Here is an 18,268-nt window from a genome sequence, read left to right as displayed (position 1 = left end):
GCCCGCGTCAGGGGAGCGTTGGATGTGCGTCCAGCCGTTTTACAGTAAAGGATTACGACTCATTAAAGACAGGAACTGGATCAAAACAATGTGCCGCGATGAGAGATGTGGACGCCTCGCAGACACGATCAAGCCGTCGCACTTCCGTGACACGCATGCACGCGGATCATCCTGACACCGGGGGCCAAGCTCCGCCGCGTCTCCCATGATTCTTTGTGTCCCATCACTCGCTCTTGTAAATGTCAGCAGGCGCAGAAGGCGGCGTTAAATCCTCCAGAGGTCGAAACCCCGCGGAGACACATCTCTCTTCCCGAAGCTGCACCTTGTGCTGAAAAGTAAATGTTTAAGCGAGCTGCGATAAACACCACCTAAATCATTGTCGCGGAGAGCGTGCGCACCTTGCGGGGGGGGGGGGGGATTCTGGGAAATAAAAGTTGTCCTTTGGCTGCGTCTCTGAGTGTGACAGAGCAGAGGACACACACACACACACACACACAGTGATGGAGCGTGTGGAAACACTGGTGGAAAGTTTGTGTGGGAAACATTATCAGTCTCCCGATTTGCTAATGAAAACAAATGGCTGCCTTTGGCGCGGATGTAAACACGGATTAGACCTTTAATTTCAACAGCGCCCTCTGTCCACCGTCCCGCTGTCGTCCTCAAACCAAAACAAATCATTAACGTAATCGCGGCGAGCGCTTACAGTCGCACACAGATGCTCTGTGTTTATTCTATATACATATGTATGTTTCTTTATTTGACCTGCGGGTGCTCCTGAAGGTCACAGGTCACAGGTCACAGGTCGCGGAACATCGGACACATTTTAAAACAGACGTGCGATTCATGTAGCGAAGAAAGACGTTTTCAGGAGAACGATCACATTCTATTCTATTTTAGGACCATTTCAATTCTATTGTTTTACCCAATTCATCTTGTGTTTAGATGGATAGATAGATAGATAGATAGATAGATAGATAGATAGATAGATAGAAAAAACAAAAACAACCCTTAATGTAATTCTATCTAATTCCTTCAAATCAGGTGATTTCTATTGTTTCTTTACACACATGAACAATAACAACATGGTCTCCACGGCGACCCTTGGCGGTATTATTTATTTAAGGTGGGCCGTCCTACTGTACGGCACAAGTGAGCAACCCCTTCCATCACCCACCTCCTCCACCTCCTCCTCCTCCTCCTCCTCCTCCTCCTCAGTATCTCTCAGCTCCCAGGAAGCTGCCGGGGCTCGGCTGGAGCCAGAGTTCTGCCCCATCCATCATCCTTATCAGGGAGAGTCTGGCTACACTGAGGAGAGGAGAGGAGAGGAGAGGATGAAGATCAGCTTTGGACTTTAAAAGACAGAGTCTTTATTTTTATTAGATGAAATAACAAGGAGGGGCGGTGTGTGTGTGTGTGTGTGTGTGTGGGGGGGGGGGGGGGGGGTAAAAGCAAAAACTCGATCTCCTGTTAAAACGGTGACTCGCTAACAGAGAGAGAGAGAGAGAGTGTAAATGTATATGTTATAAAACGTATCTCATAATGATTTTAGGTTTAACACCTTTACATCACAGCTGACGTCACACGACCGAGGGAAACGAGAGCAGTGGTTCTCAAACTGTGGTGCGCGAGCTTCCTCTGGTGCACGTGGACGCCCCTTATTCAGAGATCAAGGTGAGAAATAAATACGTGTCCACATATTTACTGAATTTAGGTTTTCTCAAGCATGAGCTGCACACAATCCAAATATTGCTTTATTTATTTCAAAGTGGGACACTTTTAATTTCATTCATTCCCACAAACAATAGAAGTACTATTGTACATAGAAGTTTTTTTTCTCCACTTTATTAAACGTTGGCTGTAAATAGCAATGCTAACAACAAACTGTCATTATTTTGTATATTATCTTGCTTTAATGGGTCAAATGGGTTTAGCGGCTCCAGATTGAGTTTATTTATTAAATGAGTAAATCTGCCTCGTGTGACTTTGCTTGGTCTATGTACACCACGGTATTGTAACGCTGGCGATTTTCTCCGGTGGTACTTGGTATGAAAAGTGAATAAATGGTCTCTCCTCCGGCAGATGAGGTGAATCACTGTGATGAAGCGTGTGAAGGCGGAGCCATGGGAACAAACACGAGTACCGGATTTCATGGTTAATTTTTAAATCACGGACTCAGACTAGATTTACCCAGATTTTGTTTCTCTCTAGGCTCTTGTGAACATTCAGTGAAAAATATCCTCGACACCTGTTTATAAACCCGTAATAAAGCATGCCAGGGACATTATGAGCATCACATTGTGCAATATATATTGGTCGATCCCCGTGGATTTAAAGTGACAGTGAATTCTGATTCCAGGAATTCCTGGAATAACCTTTTTTTAAAGATCGCATTATTGGGGTAAATGTTAGGGTGATATGGCTAAAAAAAAAAAGAGTCAATTTGTATTGACGAATGAAAGATAAAAAGCTCTCAAAAGGTCTCGCAGATTCAAAAGGGGCGTGGTCACGGCAACCATCATAACTTTGGCCAATTTCGACCATTCACCAAGGAACAGGAAGTGGCACGTCACTTTGCCGTACATCGACCGATCTGCGCAAAACTTCACATGTGATATAAGAGACCTTGGCCAGAAAACATTGGCATATTAAAACTGATTCAGAGGCAGAGCGCCACCTGCTGGCAGAGCGGCAGTTGCGAGGGCCTGTTGAATACTGCGTGCACCATTAATGTACAGCAGTAATCGTTTTGTTTTATATCAGCTGCAGCACACTTGTTTATGTTGTATATCTGGACAATAAAGGCTTTCTCTTCTATTCTATTCTATTCTCTTCTCTTCTCTTCTTTTCTATTCTATTCTGTTCTTTTCCATATGTGGATGATCAGAGGTGGAGGTGAAGAAGTGCTGGTTGCTCATCAAAGCCTCAGCTGCAGTCAGACTCCACATCATGTTTTACAGCCTGGTTTGAAATAAACAAACAGAAACACAGAGGAGGAATGTCTGCACGCACGCACGCACGCACACACACACACGCACACACACGTGCACGCACACGTGCACACACACACGCGCACGCACACACTGCTGATAAAGAGTTTATGGTTGAGAACAGACGCTGCCGTTACTGTCACCATAACTGCTGCTGCTGAGTAAAAGTGTCAGTGTTTCTTCGCATGTCCGAGGAAACGCTGCACAGTCTCAGCAGGACATTCTGTCTCAGAGACTGAAGACGAGGACAGTCTTCGTCGATGTCCCGCTCGTGGACTCAGTCTACACAATCAAAAACAGTTTGCCAGTTATTTCACGTGTCTATTTTTGTACCTTGTTAAAGTGAACACGTTTATCATATCCACACAGGAAATGGAACCAAATGTAAACAATCTTTTTCTTTGTCTTTTGGAAAGGTTCTCTGTAAACATGTCAAAATAAATCACAACGCCAATGTTTCCATTTGTTTTGTTTTTTTTTAAATAATTGTACAGTGTAGTTCAGTATAATAGAAAACTATAGATTTTTTAATTCTTAACTTTTACAATTTTATTTAAAAGATTTGTATGTATGATATATACACATATATATATATATATATATATATATATATATATATATATTATACTAAACCTGCCTTGATAATGATGTAATAGTAATATAAACAAATGTAATAGAATATAATAATATAATAAATAATATTGCGTGCCACAAAATCACAGCTATTCACAAATTTAATGTACGAATTGAGTTTAGAGGCACGTGGTTGTTTCTCTGGAGGTTTATTTCCCTTTTCTTTGTGAGTTCATGTCATTTTGTTCGGCTTCTTTTAAAAGTCAGTCACATTAAATAAAGGCCAAATACATAAGAAAAGTCAAATATACTGTACATATAAACCCTTTGTGCTTCGGCTGCCATCTAAAATATAGATATTACAATAATTTACATTGAAGTCAAAATCATTCTTTTAAAGAGTTCATTTTTGGTAAAACCGCAATTAAAATGTGAAATGAACCAAAATCATAAAACAATAGCTGAGCCTTAAATTGCACACTATTTAGATTTACAACAGCTTCAACATCAGGAATAAGAGACAAAAACAGACATGAATCTGTGAGCCTGCGGTCGAAGGACTAAAGTGAATCTGTGCCTTATTTTTAACCCAATGAATGAACTATCATCTCTGTTTTGTGCCATTTGTGATCGTGTGCAGAGATAGCGTCTCCTCCTCCACCCGCAGCGTCACTGCCAGAGGGAAACATCCATCTCAGCTGCAGATGAATGAGCTTCTCTGAGGCTGCAAACGTAATAAAAGTTGCTCCCTAATGGAGGATAGTTGTATTAGGGCCCATGAGGTTATTGTCAGACAGGCGGGGAAACACAGCGTCATTACAGACCGTGGATCGGTCCCTGATAACATTAAAGCAAAAGCTTCCTTTGTGTGGCGGCGGTCTGCTCTGCGCCACGCTAACTGCTTTTGGCGTGAGCCAGACGAGCAGCGGCTTTGAAGCGGCGGCGAAGCGTCGCAGCCATCGCGGAGCCGCGGCGCGCGACAGGACGAGCGAGGCCTGTTTTCTGGAGGTGCCGCGATTAACGCGGGAAGACTGGATTACGGGAGGGGGGGGGTATTTAAACCAGAGTATCAAGCGTGTTTACACATTGAAACGATCCTAAAGGGAAGCCAATGTGGAAGTGTCTGAAACCTGCATTCTCTAGAATGACCATCGGGAGGTGACGCGACAGTTCTCGCACGACTCAGCTCACGTTGTTTTCCGTTTCCGGAAGTCGCCATAGCAACGACAAAAAAGATTTGTTCACAGAATGGTTTAGTACTGAACGGTGTCTCATCAGTGCACATCAGTACACCAGACTCCTCCTCCAAAATATTGACATTTTAGACATTTCCTTTGCTAAATGTTGGAGAATAACATTCATGTCTTTTTAACTGATCTACAGTTGGGCATTGTTCGCTTTGATTCTTGTGTCGGGCGTCGCGCTCATGACTCTTCAGTGACGACACTCTCTGACCATCTAACCTGATATTTAACATCTTATTCATGGTCTTAGTCACTGGTGTGATACAGATAATACAGATTATGGATGGATGGGTGTTCTTACAGTAATGCTGCGTTTCATTTGTAACTTGGAATTTATGACTTCCTCACACAGAAACCTGAACTCGAAACCTCACAAACCCCGTTAGAAATACAAGACGGATGCCACGAGGGCTGAAGCAATTACTCAATTAATCGATTATTAATCGATGACTAAATGAATCCTCAAAGACTTTGATAATGGATTAATTGAGGTTTTCTGCTGTTTCAGCTTCTTAAATGTGAATGTGTTCGTCTTTCTTTGCTCCACGTGACAAAGAAGAAGAAGAAGAAGAAGAAGAAGAAGAAGAAGAAGAAGAAGAAGAAGCAGTCCTACTGGAGGTCACGCTTCTCTTTTCCGCGCTGACGCTGTGCAGACGCCTCAAATCCCTCTTAGCACAAACTGATCAAACATAAAAGCAGACACAAGACTCTTCATGATGGATTTTTGTTGTTTTTTGTTTTTTTTAAGTCCAGCGTTGTGAAAGAAACATCTGCCACTGAATAGTTGGCGAGTTGCAAAAGCAATCTGACACAATCTGGATTTTATTTCACTCGTATTTGAGTCATCGCGTACAAACGCACAACTTTATTTCCGGCACCTGAACGCACCGTCGTTGTGGTCGCCACTTTTACTTTTACTGGTTAAAAACGTCTTTCACGACATTTCTGCTTCTGGGAAACGAGCCATGTGACCTCGCTTTATCTCTCCCAGCGTTTCCTGTCTCTCTCTCTCTCTGTCTCTCTCTCCGCGGTGTCATCTCAGTCCAAACAAGAACAAATGCCAGAAAAAAAAACAACACATCCTTTCCTTTTCCTGAACCAATTAATAACCTAAAATCATGTCCGAACCTCTGATCGCTGCCGGCACCACAAACACTTTGATGTTAAAAGACAATCTCGCGTCGTTTCATTACAAAATTGAAATCAGAAGATGATGAAGAAACCAAACTGCAGTCACAGCTGGATTAAATGTGATGTGATTTGACTGTGAGATGTCGTGAAATTGACGACAGCTTTAATGACGGACAATTTAGGTAGAAAAAGAGCAACATTTGGGCCTGTTCTCTGACGAGGAAAGAGAATGAAATTTGAGTTGATTCATGGTCGTGGTTGTGTCATCTCTGACCCCTCTCTGAAGAAAAAAATAATATAAATGCATAGACACAGAAACAGACTCGTCTCTTTCAGAAATTCCTGAACGTCATCTGCATCGTGTCGGCACTGAAATACTCTTGACATCACGGCTCAACGTGTGGTTATGGATTCATTTGTGGATTAAATGTTGAAGAAACTAAATATTTGAATTGAGAGAGCTGAATTCACCACTTCATTTTATTCTCTCTTGTTTTGTTTTTCCCGTCTTGGAGTTGTTGTCTGTCTGGAACCTTTAATTGCAAATATCTACAGATACTCGACGGGGAGCGAGTTCCGGACAGCGACGCCCGCGGTCACAATCGCAAACAAAAAACCATGGCGCAAAGAACAAACCAGGGAGAGCAACTCAAACAATAAAATACAATCTTTTAGAATGATTACATCGATATATTATTTACAAATCTAATTCCATACTTGAATTGTTTTGGTAAAATGCAAAATTCATTTCACATGGCATTTTTTGTAGTGATATAAAGTAGCAATAATTGTCACAAAATAGACCGTTTTTCTTTAATTAATGTTCAGAAAAACGAGAAAAGCGAACGTTGATCTGTGACGTATTTCCAAATTTCACAAATGTGCTTAATTTTGCACATTATAGCCTCTGTGTATACATTTTTACATAGTAATGGGGAAAAAAAGAAGCCTACATGCTCTGTGTTCTAAGGATTAAAGGTGTTCATTTTTATTTTAACATGTTATTTTCGCCGTAAATGAATGAATCAAAAGGAACAACATGGTATTACCTGATAATAAAGGGGTATTATCTCACTCATTAACTTCACTATATTCACTATAGACCCTATCATCACCATATTGTATTACCATTCTTTGAGCTCCTGCTTTGAGCCACACTAAATACAAAATCATCACAACTACAACAAATATGTATATATATATATATATATATATATATGTATATATATACATATTTGTTGTAGTTGTGATGATATGTATGTATATATATATATATATATATATATACATATGTGATGATTCTGTGCATTCATTTAAAGCAGAACAGACGCACGATCGTCCTCCCAAAAACAACCCGAGTGTGAAAACCTCGCAGGCCCGAGAGTTACACGGACATAATTGGAAGCGTCTGGCGCTGCGCGTCAGCCCACAGCCCTCAGTGCTTCTGTCTACACGTACACACAGATTCCAAACCTGTACACACACACACACACACACACACACGCACACACACTTAAAGTCGAGTCACAGTATATCATGACCCCGACGTCACAGGTTTGCTTTTACACTGATGTATTGGCTGTGAGAGACCGTGGGAGAAGGGAGTGGATGCAAAAGTCTGCACAGAAGGCTCGTCCCCATTTGGTTATGAAGTGGTGAGGGAAACACACACACACACACACACACACACACACACACACACACATGATTAGGTAAAACACTGTGTAACATGGCATACACTGCAAAAAAACAACAAACAGATTTTCAAGAAACTAAAATAAGCCCAATTTCTGAGAAATTGCACTAATCTTACTAATTACAACTTGTTAAATACAGACGGAAAATAAGACTTACTTAAAAGGTACATTTTAAGTAAGTCTTTCTTACATTTAGTTGCTTGTAATAACGCCTCTTTTTAAGACACGTTAAGTCTGGATGTACAAGCTCATTTTGCTTTATCCCTCTTTGGTAGATTCATTTTCTGAAAACAAGTCAATTTAAATAAACTTTGAGAATATTTGGTTGATTTCTAGTCGGGATTTTTTATTTGTTTAGGTCACAACAGATTTAGTACTTCAAGTTTTAACTATAAAAAAAACTATACATGTTAAAGTCATTTATATACATCAGTATATCAGAATCTTACTGCGTTTGGAATTTTGGAAAAAAAAGACACTAAATGGCACGTGACATTTACATGAAAACAAGATTCAAACAAGTTTACGCAACACTGACTTAAGTCCGACGCGACTCTATCCCTGTGCGACGTTGCAGCAGCAGCGACCGCGAACAAAAACACAAAGACGCGTGAATTCTGCTGCCCAAAAACCCGATTGTGGGACACTTCTCGTCTCCGCCCGCCCCCCTGCTCTGCTGCTGTGCACACACAAACGCTCCCTGAGTCAGAGCTGATAGTTTTCAGAGGAAGGACGCGGCAAACAAGTACCAAGCAGTGACAAAAACATCAACAATAAAATCACCAAAACTTACTGTAGCTTTAGTGTAAGTCAGAAATGTTTAGTATTTGTAATTTGAATGAATTTAAATGGAATTAAAGCCATTTCACGTCGCGGTATGTTCTAACACATCAGAAAATGTCTCCTTCAGAGGCTGCAGACTTGTCCAAATTCGTCCAGTCCAGTATTTAAGTTTGAATCTTCTGTACCATCTGTCGTAAACTCAAAACCGAAATTAAGCATTTTTTCAGAAAGCAGATGAATTAAAAAAGCAAATAGCAACTTTTCGGCAGGATTGTGGGAGTGTCACTTATGTAAATTCTGTTAAACCAGGCAGTGATGTGTATGGTTTCTTTAACCCTTTAACACCAAGTCTCATAATGTCCGTCTGCTTATTTTAACCATAACAGGGATAGAAAATGTCCTGTAACTTTTGTTACTTTTGCCCATATTTACTGCATGTTAAAATAGTGTATGAAAAAACATTGTAGTTGTAAACGAACACCAGATTTTCTGTGTTAAATTTGAAATGTGAACAATATAAAACATATTTAAAATAACATTTGTTTAAGTTTTTGTACAAAAACAGCCCAAAAAAATTGGAAACTTATGTTCAGGCGTTTTTCTAACGCTCTCCTCTCTGGTGACAAAGACGCTGATTCGCCGGCTTCCTGAAATTACCGTAATAACCACAACGCGTTGACTGTGACGTGCAACTTCTCAGCTTTCAACCAAAACCTGTGAATATTACTGTTAATATTCGTGGATTTGCGGTCATTTTTGAGGGCGTTAACGTGCCAAAAAACTCGGCATGGTCTGGTGAAAATGCGATATTGGCATAGTTCCTGGAACCGTGTGTTGCCCAAGGGCTCTATAGCGCCCCCTAAGGTGAAAACAGAGGCAAAATTTTGTTCAACCGAAATTCCCGAAACTTGGTGGGGAGATGTTATAGACAAGACGAACTAAAAAGGTCGACCATAACGATGGCCTAAACTCAACAGGAAGTCGACCTTTGAGGAAACTTGGTCGTCCATTTTGGGGATTTGCTCCCCACGTGAATGAGCTGAAAAGTTGTCAAAAGGTGAGTTAGATAGTGTCATTTCATCGGCAGAATCATCACTTTTCGTCGCACATTTTTCACACAAACAGTTGTGTTACGAGTTATATTTAGCATCAGTGCGTTTAGCATCGTTTTGTCCACATTCAGCCGCCAACGCCTCCGCGGCTGCACCGTAAACACATTCCGCCCCCGATTTTTATACTCACAAAAATGCCGAACATCAGAGGAGACGGCACCAGCGTGAGATCGCTGACAGAGCAGCAGCACCAAACAACATGTGACACGAGCGGAATGGACCATAAATCGTGTCCAGGGCTCAGAGAGAACCAGCAACAATGAGCGGCTGGAGCGAGCGGCCAGATGTGGAGTGGTGCTGCTGAGGAGGGAGACAGATTTATGGCCTCTTCTTTAATGAGGTAACATCCTTTTCACTCATAAGACTTTTAAGAACTTTTTTTTTTTTTCCTTCTTCTACCACATGCAAGAAAAAAGCAATTTCTCGGGAAGCGAGGCGAGGCGAGGCGAGGCGAGGTGGGGGCTTTTTCTTTTTTGTTGCCTTACATCATCGAAGGGAAGTTTGCTGAAGGGAGTTTCAGGAGTGAGAGGGGAGGATGAAAACACAGATAATATGTTCACAGCAACATAAACCGTGTTACGGGATTTACAATGTCTTATTGTCTTACTGTACGCGGATGATTTGTGCGTTCAAACGATGATAAATAATGGAAAAGCTGCTCTGACGAGGTTCCGCGCGATGTGCCGTCGACAGACCGCAGACACTGACTGGACAGAGAGCGTCGTGAGCGCGACGTCCGAAAACTGTAAAACATTAAGTGTTAATCTGCAACATCTAGCAAAGGAAATGTCTGGGATTTTAAATCAGAGATTTTAAGTGAAAATGTACAAAACGATCCCGCAGTGCGATGGACGCGATGAGACGTAGCGACAAATTAGGGCCACAAAAAATAAAACAGCAGGTGTTCAATTTTTTAGAATTCTCAGAAAAAAAGTCAGAATTCTGACATTTTCTTTAATCTCAATATACTGACGTTTTTTACTCAGAATTCTGACTTTTCATTCAGGTTTTATTTTTGTATTATTTCACCAAACTTCAGCTCATCTGCTCTAACGCTCATGTCCAGCCTGATCCTCTTGGGCCCCTGACTTTGTGACTGGTTGACCCCGTTTCATTAAACGACACTTGCACAATATACATAAAAAAAAAAAAGGGGAAAATCACACTTTTAATTGCAGGATTTAATATTAGTTGCTGTTTGATCTGGTTTCTCTGGCAGTAAAGTCCAGGTGTTTGGTTCAACAACAAACCCCCGCGCTCAGTGTCACCTCTTATCAAAGCTGGGCCTATAAAAAGGGCTGTGATGAGGGACCTGCAGCAGCAGACTGCGTCACATAAAACTGAGGCTTGTTCTTTTGCCGAGACGGTGGGCGGCCATTTATGAGCTGCTAACATGAACGAAACAAGGTTTTAAAAAGCGCGGACGGTAACAGGAGGATTTGTGTGGCTGCACCCGAGCGCCTCGCTGCTCAAACACTGGCACGGATTGTGCTGCGGCCCCTGAATGGCCGAGTCATCACCCTCTAACTCCTCCGCTCGTTACACGGCCTCTCCACTTTCACTCAGCGCCATTTGGGAACCCGGCAATTTCATGAATGGGCACTGACTGACGGGGGGGGGGGGGGGGTGGAGGGGTCTAACCACACGAGGTGGGTCAACACCGCGGCTCCCGACGGTGACTGAGAGCGACAAGAGTTGAAATTGAATTTCCGTGCATGTGATGTAATCCTGCCGGACCCCGGGGTCAGCCCCGAGGCGCTATCATCTTAATTTGGGGGTTTATTAATCGGCGCTCGGAGCGGGCTGATGACAAGGTTTCCACCTTGTCCCAGCTGCACGGAGTTGCCAGCTGATTTAGGACGGCTCCCCGCCTCGGTATGTAAACCATTTGCAGCAGGAATGTATAAGCAAGCTGTAAAAATAGGATTTGGCCTGAGACGTACAAGACAGATCACGCCGTAAAACAACGCAGCCTGGTGGGGGCTGGGGGGGGGGGCGGGGGGGAGAGAGAGGAGGGAAGCCCGCAGGTTCAGTTTGGGCCTTTTGACGACAGGTTGTAGATTTGAGGAGTTAGGGAGGCGTGCGTGTTTGAAACCAAGAATGGATTACGGGCTCCTGAACGCAGTAATCCTCCCCACAAATAAACCATATATAACATTAAACTCTCACGAGGGGGGCTGGCGAGGTGGTGGTGGTGGGGAGGGAGGGTCAGCAAAGACGGATGCCCGGTTCACAGGATCACTGATTTTCACATCACACCGTTAGTTCTCACTATTAGAGCATTAAAGGAATACTTGTATTATACTCGTATGACGAGAACAGGGAAACATCTTCATTCTCTTCTTTGTCACGCGCCCTCCAGTGACACCGCGGCGCTAATTACGCACTTTTTAGACCCACGCGTAGGGGGCGGGACCTCGTTCCCTGAATGTAAACAGTGTCCGCTTCAAAACGAGAGGGGATCGAGTATTTTCCAGCCGTGGCCCCGAGACGATGGGACCAGCTTTATTTCTTTATTTCTGTGATGAAATGAACTTTACTGACTTCCATGACTCGCCCTCTTGTGATTAGAATGCATTTTCATATTTTTATGCATCGTCATCATATGGGCACAACTCACATGGACCAGGGGTCTGCAACCTGCGGCTCCCGAGCTTCATGCGGCTCTCCGACCCCTCTGCAGTGGCTCCTTGTAGCTTTGAAGAAAAAAAAGAAAAAAACAATGAGTTCTTTTTCATTTCATCTCCATGTTTTCCCACACTTCTTTGACGAGATAAAGTGTTGTGATATTTTGTGCGTCACATCCAGTGTCGAAGAAGTACACACACGTGGAGTCCTGTCCATTTTTGGATCCATGGACTTACAGAAACTACATAAAATGTTTTTTATTTCATTCCAAAGTCATTTCTTTTCTACACTAAAGTATAAATGTAGCTCTTAAATTTCATAAATACGACAAACGGTCATTCTTTAATTATCGTATATGTGTAAAAAAAACTTACATACATGATATTATCTTTATTGTAAAGGGTCAAATTGTTTTGTTTTTTGCGGCTGCTGATTAAGATTTATTTGGGCGGAGAAGTGACAAGAGGTGAACTAGACCATGTTAAAGGAACCAAAGCATCATGAAATCCATTTAGTCTTAATTTAGTTTCATTTCAAATTGACTAATGAATGAAGAGATTATCTGGGTGTGAGGGATTAACAGACGCGATTTTAACGTCATCAGTCTTCCCGATTTCAAACTCTAAGCTTTAAACGTGTGTGATATTTGGTCCGTTTACATTCTGAAGTCACGTTAAATCACGCGAGTTTCTGTGAGATTCCCAGATCCCTGGAATCTCCTCCCTTAAAATGGTTTGGTGTGTGGTCCTCGGTCTGCGACCGGATCGTCTCGTCTGTGCTTCCTCAGGATTAAAACATTCAAAATTTGTAACAAAGCTTCTTGTTTTTTATGGGATAATTGGGATTATAACCATAAAATGAGCGCTTTGGTGCATGGTCAACGTTTCCGTCCACTCACGTCCGCTATCTTTCCAGAATCCTTCAAAGACGCTGAAGTGGGTTCTGGTTCTGGAAAAGAACAAAGCGACTGATTTCAAATGTAGATATTTATCTCAAACAGAGGCAGAGGCTGAGTCAGGAGCAGACACGGAGCACAGATCACTGTTTCGATGTTTAAGAAACAATGACTTAACCTTAATCCTAAAGCAAACAGCGCTGCACAAACCCCGGAGCGTCTTTGACATGTAAGGAGTCTCCAACGCTTGCTCTCGACATGTTAACGGATTAGACGCCAAAACAGAATCCGAAACAAACGCGGAGACGTCAGCGGGCTCAGCGTGAAAACCTGAAAAAAACTCGCACGAGAATACGAGGTCCTCCCCTGAAATCACGTGCATGCGTTTGTGAGTTTTTGAAGCAGAGCAGTCCCAGAAAGTTCAGGAGGCGAGTTATTTATCTTCCCCCCCCACCCCACCACCACCCGGAGGTTTGATTCCTCTCCACTTAAAGTGGATTCTTCAGACACGGTTTTCACAACAACAGAAAAAAACACCACTTCCAACAAGATTCTCACACTTTATTCATGTCAGGGATTATTTATGCTCTAAATAAGTATTTAATAAGTCTTATTTTTAATCCTTAGTCGAAATTTGATTTAATTGAATATATGTGTATACATATATATATATATATACACATACATATATATTTTCAGTGTATACATACAGTATATATATTTATAAATATACAGTATATTGCTATTTTTCATAATTGCACAATAAGCCTGTACCTTTAAACTTTGCATATATTTCCACTTTTATTTTAATACAGTTCTTTTTAAATTCCAATCTTTATTATATTTTTTGCACGTTGTTTGCTTTTAAATAAAAACCGACTTGACTTTTATTCACCCTGAGCCTTTTTCAGCCTAATTTTCTTGTTCATTTTTTTTTTATGTACAGTATGTAAAAAAAAAAATTAAAAAACCCATTATTTTGTAATATTCTGATTGTGACCTATGAGTGCGTGCGTGGTTGTGTGTGACTGTTTCGCTTCAAATGAAATGATGAAAAACAATCACAATAAATCAGCAGAAGTGATCGTCATGGAAAACCGTCCTCCCAACAAGTGTCTACTTACGCTCACGAGTGTCTTACGGTAGGATTTATTTTGATTAGAGAAGCCTCCAGACACAAATAGTTACATTTAGAAAAAAGAGAAAAGGGAGAGAGAGAAAGAAAAAAAAAAGGCTGAAATTAGACAAACTGACAAGGGCAAAGTTTAGTTTATATTTTTAAAGTGAAACCAGGCATGTGCACGTTTCAGGTTCAAACATGTCAGGACTGGAGCATTTATCATGTGACTCTCTCTCTCTCTCGCTCACTCTTCATACATTGTTTTAAGTCTAACTAGACGGTTCATATCCCTGCCAGGTTCAAGGGCTGGGGTTCCCCTGAGCAACATACCCAACCTGTATTGCTCATTGTTAATCGGAGTCTCTAAATCAGTGGTCAGTGACCAATATTCTGTAAATTATTAGTATTTGATATGTTTGACATTTTCTGCCACTAGGAACAAATGAGTAAGGTTTTTTTTTCTTTAAATCTGACACTGCAAGAAAAATATATTTTTATATTTTTTTAAATATTATTATTATTTGATATGTATATTCCAGGTTGAAGTAGCTTTAAAATATTGACTATTTAAAGTGAAAAAAATATTAATATATAATGTTTTTACACCAGTTTTTGGGAAGTTATATTTTCTGCCGTTAGGAACAAATTAGTAAGTTGTTTTTTTTTGTTTGTTTTTTTAAATCTGACACTGCAAAATAAAAATAAAAATGCATCAAAATCAATCAATCAATTTTTCTAATAAAAAAAACTGTGGAGTTGTGTAAACATACTGGCGCTTTAAAGGATTAAAATTTTAAAGATATTTATATTTGATATGGATATTTCAGGCTGAAGCAGCTATAAAAGACTGACTCATTTAAAGTGGAGAAAATATTTATACATAATATTTTTACAGCAGTTTTTGGGAAGGTGACATTTTCTGCCTCTAGGATCAAATTAGTAAAGTTTAAAAAAAAAAAAAAAAAAATCTGGCACTGCAAAAACATCAACAGTGCATCAAAATCAATGTTTCTGCCGATGACAAATCTCACACACATTTGACTCCCTGTTGGCTTCAGGCAGCAAACCTGAGTTTTTGTCTCTGACTGAAGACGTTTAAAGACTGGTTAAATAACTAAGTACTACTTAGTCATGTCAAGGTTGGATAGTTTAGATTAGAAGAAATAAATATATAGGTTTTTACCTGATGAAGACATGACGTTTTGGCCAGATATTCAATTATTGGCAAAAACTTACTGTGTTAAATTGACCTCCAGCCACAGCTCAGATAAATGGGAGGTTTTTGCGTCAGGAGGGGAATCTTAATATGTGGATCATCTGCAGTGGCGCCCCCTAGAAAGAAGGAAGCTGAAATAAGTAATATAATAGTATATTGTTGTGTTGCTCTACTGTATGTTAAAGTGTTTGCCAATACTTTCTATGTATTGGGAAACACTTAATTTAAAGAAAACAAAGCAAAGTATCGCAACCCAAATTACAAATTTAAGCACTTATCTGTAAAATCTTTGATAAAGTCATTAAAACGTCATGTTGTTTTAAGCATATACATATACAGTAATAAATATATAACTCTAAAGTAAAGGTTGGGGGAGAATGACCCAGACTTTGGGACTCTCTCAATACATATCATTTATTATTATTATGCGACTGAAGAGTTGCCGGGTACCCAATCCCCATTGCTCCTTGTTCAATGGACACTCTAAATTGACCTCGAGCCACAGGGTGGCCACATCCAGTGTTGGATAAATGGGAGGATACGCGACATCAATATAAACAGTATATATGAGGTGTTTTTCGTGTTCCAGACAACAGAACATTTATTTTGGCACAAAATGGTCAAAATGGAGGAACTTCACCGTTTCTCAAATCCAGGACGTTCCAAAGTGGAGGACGTTGCTCTCCTCAGCGTCCTGTCGTCTGTCGTGACTCAACACTGAGTTTGTGGTGGAAAAGAAATTGAGGGGGCGGGGGAGTGTTTGGCTGCTGCACCTCGCACGTTGCGTCATTGAAGCCACCAAACAACTCCAGTCCACATCAAACCTATGGGCGGTGATCCGCTGTGGCACCGCTCCCCCCTCAGCTGCGGGACGACAGCGGCACAAACAAACAAAGCGAGTCGTGCTTGCGAGTGTTTGTAGTCACGGTGACGACGTCGAGGTCTTCCAGTCTGGAGGAAGTGAAGCGAGGAAATGTGGTTATAGAAACAGGCATTAATGATTTAGGATTCAAATTTGTTCTGCTCTTTTTGTAATTAAAAGAAAATCAGTTTCCATTTTCGCTTCCCTTCTGTTCTGGACCTGCTTCACATGATGAAGACGACTGGGGCGGGATCTCAGCATGTCACAAACCTGACATTGTCTTGTTTTTGCGTGTCATATATTTTGGTGTTTTCGATTATTTTCCTCATGTGAGACAAGACAACACGAAACGTCTTTTTCTTTTTATACAGTTAATCAAAAATTGGATTTGCTATAACCAGGTCTTTAGATTTATTGCAGTGCATTCTCATTTTCGTTCAATATCTCAAGAAAAGTCACAATTTCCGTGCATGTCACATGACCCCAACCTCCTGACTCAGGATTACGTGGTTTTTATTGCAGATTTTACCATAAAATCATATGAAAACAGTCTTTAAAGATGATTGCATCATGTGTTTGAACGTGATTTACAGGAAATCTGAGCCAGGTTCTAAATTCTCTCTAGGTTACTTTTTTTTTCAAACCACTCAATAAATCAGATAATGCTGTCAACAGCCATAAAGGGATCAATTTCTACTGTGTTTTTAGGGTTGGAGTTTTATATAAATCAGCCTCTGAATGATATAGAAACAAGTCCCCGTGTAAAAAAAGAGCCTCCGGGGGAATAAAAGAGAAGTTTTGGTGAAGGTAAAACGCTCCAGAAGCGGAGATTTCTGGCTCAGTGTATCAGAGAGACTTTGAAGATGTGTAGGACAACTGCAATATAAACACAAACATGGAAAAAGAAACAGTTAAATGTGAGTCTGTGGATGTTTTATTTGTACGCTAAGGACACAAAAGTTGACCTTTCTCACCTTAAAAGGTTCTTGCTTCTTTGATCTGAAGCAGAGTGACGTTACTTTACGTGTCTACAGACGACGGAAGAATGACGATAACCACAAAGCACAAAAGGCACCTGGGTAGTGTTTGATAAAAGATGTCTGAAAGAAATCTGTTATGCTGTCTTCGTTAAAACATACCACAAAGTCCCAAACCTGGTTTGGGACCTGGTCCAGTAGACGTGTCCTCAGAACGCTGTAAAACAAATCTGTTTGGCCTTAAACTGTGGTCCTCAACAGGTCTTCTGACATCTGGTCCCAAATTTGACCTGCAGAGAGACAATGGGTGGAAGTTAGCCAGAAGTAGACGTGTCCTCATAACGCCATAAAACTTTGCAACAAATCTGTTTGGGCCTTTAATGTAGTCGGCTGTTATGCCGACTTCGTAAAAACTGTGTCGTAAATGTCTAGCTTTCCATAAAAATTTGTCAAAATGTAAAATTCTCTGCTGATTTGTCCTCAAGTTCATCTGCCCGATGAAATATGGATGGAAGTTAGCTTCAAAAGCTAAATTTGGTCCGGTCCAGTAGACGTGTCCTCAGAACACTGTAAAACTTTGTGACAAATCTGTTTGGTCTTGACCTGTGGTCCGTAAAAACAGAAATCCCAAAAAATCTTCCGACATCTGGTCTCAAAATTAACCTTCAGACAGTGGATTGAAGTTAGCCTGAGGCTGAATCTGGTTGGGTCTGGTAGACGTGTCCTCAAAATGCCGTACAACTTTGTGAAAACACACTAGAAACACATGACAGAAACTTCCCGATCATGTGTTTCTAGTGTATGAAACGTTTGCAGTAGATTCTCCGACGTATGGTCTTGAAATTCACCTGGGAGCTAAATCTGGTCCGGTCCATGGTGGACGTCTCATCGCCTGTGAAAATCTGCAACAAATCTGTTTGGTCTCTAACGGTGAACAAAAAAAAAAGAAATTCTCCAATGTTTTACCTTGAAATTCACCTGCCCAGGACTTTGTGCATCTGAATGTCCTCATGAGACAGTGAAAAACTCACAAACTGTCGTCC

General features: G+C 41.0%; 2 long non-coding RNA genes across 2 annotated transcripts; both read right to left on the bottom strand.

Annotated features, from left to right (window-relative positions):
- Positions 1-1,206: 1,206 nt before the first annotated feature.
- LOC131458735 (uncharacterized) lies at positions 1,207-15,906 on the bottom strand. Its single transcript, XR_009240119.1, has 3 exons — positions 15,407-15,906; positions 12,148-12,223; positions 1,207-1,305 (listed from the first exon to the last, which is right to left on the bottom strand). It is a non-coding gene; the product is annotated as an uncharacterized LOC131458735 (long non-coding RNA).
- A 100-nt stretch (positions 15,907-16,006) lies between these two features.
- Positions 16,007-18,268, bottom strand: LOC131458808 (uncharacterized). The gene is made up of 4 exons (XR_009240126.1): positions 18,192-18,268; positions 18,074-18,117; positions 17,388-17,515; positions 16,007-16,337 (listed from the first exon to the last, which is right to left on the bottom strand). It is a non-coding gene; the product is annotated as an uncharacterized LOC131458808 (long non-coding RNA).

Source organism: Solea solea, chromosome 4 (assembly GCF_958295425.1).
Source record: "Solea solea chromosome 4, fSolSol10.1, whole genome shotgun sequence".
In the NCBI taxonomy this organism is placed as follows: Eukaryota; Metazoa; Chordata; class Actinopteri; order Pleuronectiformes; family Soleidae; genus Solea; species Solea solea.
The sequence above is the reverse complement of the archived record's forward strand: the minus strand, read 5'-3'. Positions and strand labels throughout refer to the sequence as shown.